General features: G+C 34.0%; 1 long non-coding RNA gene across 1 annotated transcript in view; it reads left to right on the forward strand.

The window, feature by feature from the left end:
- Nucleotides 1–4,027, forward strand: part of LOC118762359 — a 12,551-nt gene extending 8,524 nt beyond the window's left edge. The window contains exon 4 of the long non-coding RNA XR_004998105.1: nucleotides 4,015–4,027. This is a non-coding gene — a long non-coding RNA (uncharacterized LOC118762359). The remainder of the gene's footprint in view (nucleotides 1–4,014) is intronic.
- The last annotated feature ends 3,473 nt before the right edge of the window (nucleotides 4,028–7,500 follow it).

Genomic DNA, 7,500 nt, shown 5'->3' on the forward strand with positions numbered 1-7,500 from the left:
ATTTATTGTCTTTTTCTGCCCCTTTCAATTGAACTCAGAGCTGCTAATTTTTACTATTATGCTTTTAGTTCCAATACTCCCATGTTTATGAAATATCATAGCAACGTAACAGTGAAGAGACGATGAATAAAAACAGACAGAAACAAAGCATTTTATGTTAATATTTCCATCTATGGCAGTTATAACAACATATAGCACTTATCATAAGATGAATGCGCTTTTAGTGGAACACCGACGTATCATTTCAACAACGTTCGTTAACAAAAGATCCTGCTACACTCATATTTTTTCAATAACGTCTATCGCTTATAATGCATTAATAAAATCACTCTTCGAAAGCAAACCAACGATTTTAGATTTACAATTTAGGCTGATGTAGGGAATATCTTAATGAAGATATACTCGCAAGATTTGGCTGAAGCTACATCTAACAAGCTCAAGTTATATTGGTTGTCGACAATAAACGTTGTTGTTGACACAATCCCTTTCGAAATTCCACTAAAGGACGTTAAATTTATCTCTGAATTTCACACAAACACAAACACACACGCACATATACATATATAAATACAGACATATATATATATATATATATATACAGAGAGAAAATAGATATATATATATGCATATTTACACATACAAACATATATACATATATACATATATACAAACACATGCTAAATACGTAAAAGCATATATATATATATATATATATATATATATATTCAAAATGTGACCTCGTGTGTACCGTTGGCGAATTTTTTTTCTTCTGTCTTCCCTTCTCTGGATCTTTCCATCTCCTATGTTTCCGACGAAGAGCTCCGCTGGAAACGTTAAACCCTCCTTCTTTCCTTCTTTCCTTCTTTCCTGAACGTGCAATAATACTATATTTGTTCCACGTCCTCGCGTTGTTGTGTTTTTTTTTGTGCTTTCTTGTTTGGATTAAATATTTATATATATATATATATATATATATATGCATAGGTATATTGTGAGAAAAATATTTATCTAGATAGATAGATCAATAGATAGATAGATAGATAGATAGATAGATAGATAGATAGATAGATAGATAGATAGATAGATAGATAGATAGATAGATAGATAGATAGATAGATAGATAGATAGATAGATAGATAGATAGATATGCGCACAATTAAAAAAATAGTATTTTAAGATACATAAAACAGAGAACACGTCCTTAACATAGAATTCAATGCATGCGCAGTATTTAATATATTTGTATATAACGGTTTTCACTCTTGCAAATTTAGCGACTATCATGCACATGCCATGCCTATGTATAGGTTTCAAGGTCATAAACATGTATATATACTTGAGTGAGTATGCATTGCATATATAAGTGTGTGCGTGTGTGTGTTCGTCTGTCTGTGTGTCTGTGTCTGTGTGTGTTCATATATGTATGTATATGAAATAATTAATGTGGCTAGACGCAATTCAAAACCAAAGAGGAAATAATTTACCGCGCTAAATAGTGACGAAGTGTGCAGGGAGATGAGAATCAAACAACTCTTTAGCCACAGAAAGCACATTTTCTATTTACTGACAGGGGAGACAACCACCCTACCACAATTGAGGGTCATTAGATTGGCATGCCAATATCGCATGAAATTTAATGCTGATCAGTAATGCTCACTCCATCGTGGGTATTGAAGTTAAATTCTACCCCGTCAGTATATATATATATCTATATATATATATATATATATATATATATATATATATATATATATATATATATATATATATATATAAAGAGAGAGAGAGAGAGAGAGAGAGAGAGAGAGACTTTACCACAGGAATTAGTAGAATTTAACTTCACCAGCCGATTCTGAGTAAGCATTATTAATGACCATTAAATTTCAAGCGAAATTGGCATGCCAGTCTAATTCCACTCAATTTTGGTTGTTTTCCCTGTCAATAAATAGAAATATGCTTTCTGTAACTGAAGAATTCTTTGACTCATTTCTAGCAAGTTGGTGCTCCGTGCTCCGTGCACTCTTTGTCACTAAGTAGCGACAGTGAATTATTTCTTTTTAGCTTTTGAATTGCATCTAGTCACCTTAATTATGTTATAATTTTTATATTACCATTTGGCGGAATCAGTCAATGATTCTTATGACAAAATTTATATATATTTACGGGGTAGAATTAAACTTCACAACCCACGATAGAGTAAGTATTACTGATCAGCAATAAATTTCATGTGAAATAGGCAATCAATGTAATGCCACTCAATTGTGGTGGGGAGATTGTCTCCCCTGTCTGTACTTAGAAAATATGCTTTCTGTAGTTAAAGAGTTGTTTGACTCTTATTTCTTGCAACGCTGGGGCTCCCTGCACCTCTCATCACTGTTTAGTGAAGGTGAATTATATATAGAGATAGATAGATAGATAGATAGATAGATAGATAGATAGATATATGTGTGCGCTCGTGCACACACATATGTATCATATATACATATATACATACATACATACATACATACATACATACATACATACATACATACATACATACATACATACATACATACATACATACATACATACATACATGTACATTAGGCATCAATGTCATGCATAATGTGTAGCCGCTGTTGACAGCGAGGGCATACGCCTTATAGATGTGCTGTGCTAAAAGACAATATACATCAGAGGAAGACAAAATATCTTACCCACTAAGGCTAACTTGAGCATCGGATGGATTTTGGCCTTCTTGGCTCTGTTAAATGACATACCTTCAGGCAAATACCTACAAATTCTGACGCCTCCGATGACATATTCAGACATTTCGATTAGTCGCAGAGATAAATAAAAATCTGGGTCGTATGTACAGTAAGTGTATACATTAAGAACGATGACACATTGGTGCCGTTTTTAGTTTAATGCTATTTCAATTGTTTTCGCTGGTCCATTATTCCACCGGCAGCTATTTTATATATCAGTGAATGTAATCACTCTTTTGTCTATCAATCGTGATGATGTGATAGATTTCGTCTAAGCATGTGGCTGCGAGTACACGCCATTGGTAATGCCCAGAAACATCGAAATTGACGCACAACATACACACACACAGACATACATACATAAATGTATATAACACATATATATACATACATATATATATATATACATATATATATATACATATATATATATACATATATATATATATATATATATATATATATATATATATATATATATATTCATATATATATATATACATATATATATATATACACATGTTTGTGTGTGCGTGTGTGAGAGTATGTGTGTATGTGCGTGTGTGTGTGTGTGTGTGTGTGGTGTGTGTGCGTGTGTGCGTGTGTGTGTGTGTGTGTGTGCATATACATGTAGTCTACAACGATACCAATATATTTGTTCTCTCGTCATTTTGTTTTGATATAAACTTCTAGATGAAACATCTCATAACCAATCACAAATATATCTAAATTGGCATGGACGTCTTCAGAAATATGTTCTTTAATTGCGTTATTGGAGCTCATAAATGTATACGCATTGAATGTTCCAATTGATGTGAGACTCAAAAAGCTGAAAATATATCACAACGATACCGGATGAAAATTTCAGCTGAGATTTTGGTATTGATTTTCCCTTTCTCTCCAAATTACTGTCATTTTGCTAAAATTAGAAAATAATATTTCCTTGTGTATTAGTTGTGAATTATATCTCTCTTAATCCCTGACAAAGCAGACATGGGATCAAATATCTTCCTATGTTGGAATTATACTATTTGTTTCTTTTCTTTCATAGTATTTCAAAAACTGTAACATATATAGATCAAATAAGGTTGAAGCAAGAATTTTCTGTTTAACGTCTGTTCCAACACAGAAATCTGGAAAAGGATCCAGTAAGTTATTTGTCTTATCATACTTAATGAATAAAGAAATTTGTAATCGGTTTAGGCACAACGGTATAGAACATGAAGTGTTATACCATCACCATCAGTAAGTAAGGCATGTTCAGGAAGGCACACGTCGAATATGAATTATGATTTGCAACACAAGGAGAAAATGAAGTAAACGTGAAAAAATGTAAATATTGACATTACATCGCGGACTACTGGTTCATTTTTTGTCTGTTCTGAGCAAAAAGATTTCAAAGCTGACCGCAAAAGATTTGAAAGTAAATACAAAGAGGAATCAAAGAGAAGATGCTGGTGCTCTAATTGTTGTGTTCCCATTGTCATATTTCTTTTAGTCTTCATATAAGCTTACGAAGCCATTTTAGTACACACAGATTCAATAGAATTAAATTCCCAACGTAGAGAGATTCCATCTCTGACAACGACGATAGATACACAGACAGACAGACAGGTAGATATATATATATATATAGATAGATAGATAGATAGATAGATAGATAGATAGATAGATAGATAGATAGATAGATAGATAGATAGATAGACAGATAGATAGACAGATATGTGTGTATGTCTGTGTGTGTGTTTATATAAATAAACATCTGCAGTCACTAACATTGTAATCTAGGTTACCAGGCTGCAAGCGGGGTCTTAACTAGCACACAATTGTGACTAACTAACATACATGAAAGTTTATATCTCCGTGTATTGATGTATGTATGTTCATGGATGTATACTTGTATAAGGATGCGCGTGTATGTGTGAATGTATATGTGTGTTTTCAGGCGAGTGTGTGTGTGGATAGTTTATAAATATATATAAACATACAATTCTGGAGGCGTGCAGCTTATATTTGTATAACTGCACGTATCTGCATGATATATTTTGTCTACAAATGTAGTTGGATGCATGCATGTGAGTGTGTGTGTGTGTGCGTATGCGTGTATTTGTGTGTGTGCGTGCGTCTGTGCGTGTAAGTTTTGTATTGTGTATGAATGTAAGTATATCTATTAAGAGATGTTTATCGATAAATGCGTTTAAGTACTCTATGTGCATATATATATATACACACACACACACACACGCACACAGATGTGTGTGTGAGTGTGTGTAGATATATATATATATATATATATATATATATGTGATAGCATTTCTTTGTTTATATATATCTGCACAAACACACATACAAACACACAAACGCACACGCACACACACACACACACACATACACACACACGCACATACACACATACACACACACAGATTAATATACACCTACAGGCACATATACATTAAATCTGTGTTGTTACATGCACTTAACCGTAGGTATTTAAGGTGTATAAACGACTGCCATCACGTGACCACCATCACCCTGAACGGAACGTCAGGTTAAAATTGCCAGCAATTACTGGAACTCAATGAAAGCTGAGTGGATTGGAGCAGAGTGAAATGAAGTGTTTCGTTCAAGAACACAATGAATCACCCGGTCTGGGAATCGAAAAGACGGTCTTATGATCATGAGTGCCATGCCCGAAATACTATGCTGCACGCTTTGATTATTGTTATGTAATTATACATAGATGCATTGCACAATTAATAAAACACTAAATATTTATATATAATTGCCTTTTATATTGAAAGTATATACTAGTGAAATATTGGCGCTCCGATCACAGAAAAGCTTCTTTCAGCCATCAGATTTAACATCCAAGAAACGATTCAAGCAGTTCTAATTTCATTAGATGTCTTGCAAACAACTTGCACATGTAAGTGCTACCACTCAAAACTCCGCATACTGGAAGCCAGCAAGTGTATGGGGTCTTCAGAAGAGAATGAGCGACGTTTCGGTGCCCACATCTCGACGGCATCAATGCGCAGCGGACCCCTCACTGATATGAGGCCCCGCTTGCTAGATCAACTGGTTATCAAATAAAGCTCAATATTCTTCTAGCCATCGTTCATCATCTCTTTTTAACCAAATCCAGTGGCTAGCCTTCTCCACTGTAGTTTGGATATCAGCCATGGTGGTACTGACTTTACGATGAGTCAGGCCTAACGATAACAACAGTCATCTCACACTGTGTCCAACAAACCCTCTACATTCGACTTCGATTGGAAAATGCTCTGCTTTCCAGCCTGCGTCTTCACATTCCTCGAGGAGGTTTACATAAAGGTCAATCTTTCGAGCTCGAGCGGCTTCCATATTATCTTCATGAGGAACCGTTAACTCGACTAGATTTACAACTTTCCTTCTTTCACAGATAGATTAATTTTTATATATACTTATATGTATGTGTATGTGTGTGTACGTATGTTTGTATGTACAAATACATTTAACACGTTCGTATACGCTTCAGCGTGGAGTGACTTTTGCTGCTGTAGTAATTGTCACAGCAAGGAATATAAAAACACAGCAAGCAGCAGGGGTGTCAGGGATGTCATCAGATAGCAAGAAACGTGTTTCTGTGTGGTTGCATATTATTTGAAAATTGGAGCTTCAAAAGCTACAAAACCTAGTTTCATGTTACCGTTCGTCACCTACATGAGTGTCTCTAACTGAGTTTGTGAAAGTTTATAGGTAGATAATTGCTCTTACATACTAGATAGGAATTTTCAAAAATTTTACTTTGAGCAACAAGAAAATTATGACATTCATGTCGTTCTGAAAACGAGTATTGAAACTTAACACTGTACGCTTAACTATCGACTAACTCTACCACTGTAAGGCCCAACAAAATAATGTTTTATACGGTTTTTGTCAGACACAATTAATGTCAGATATAAGGAAAATGGACGTAATAAATAAGCACAAATTTTCTACGTCATTTGATAAGTCGTTGGGCAATTTGAAATGAAAATAAATTTCACACGAATATCTCAAAGTACGTCTGTGAGTGATGCCTCATCCTCAAACACAAACGTACACAAATGCAACTAAAATATGCACACATTCAGCTAAGTGCATATATATACACTTATACACACACACACACACACACACACACACACATACACATATATATATATATATAAGTACATGTATATGTGTATATATATACATATATACATGTGAAAATAAATATCTTATGCATATATATTTATTTATAAATACATAAACACACACTTATACATACATATACATATATGAGTGCCTGTGTGTGCATACATATATGCATACATACATGCATACGTAGATACATATACATACATACATATACTCAAGTAATTATTTTGAAAGTAAATAAAACAAACTACTATTGCCAGACACACAAGCGCATTCGCACATAGATTCAGCATAGTATATTTGCTTAAAGCTACTTACAGACACACAAATGCGCGCACACACACCACACACACACACACACACACACACACATGCTTAAATATACACCTACATATGTATACATATATAGAAGTACACACATGCATATAAATATACGTATATATATGTGTGTATATGTGTGTGTTTGTGTGTGTTGGTTTGTGTGTTATAAGAGACAGTTTGGGTGAAATGAAGGGGCTATATATGTATATATGTAAGTAATTTAGGTTGAAACCAAAGTATAAAACTGAATCACTGAATGAAT

Source organism: Octopus sinensis, linkage group LG2 (assembly GCF_006345805.1).
Source record: "Octopus sinensis linkage group LG2, ASM634580v1, whole genome shotgun sequence".
Lineage (NCBI taxonomy): Eukaryota > Metazoa > Mollusca > Cephalopoda > Octopoda > Octopodidae > Octopus > Octopus sinensis.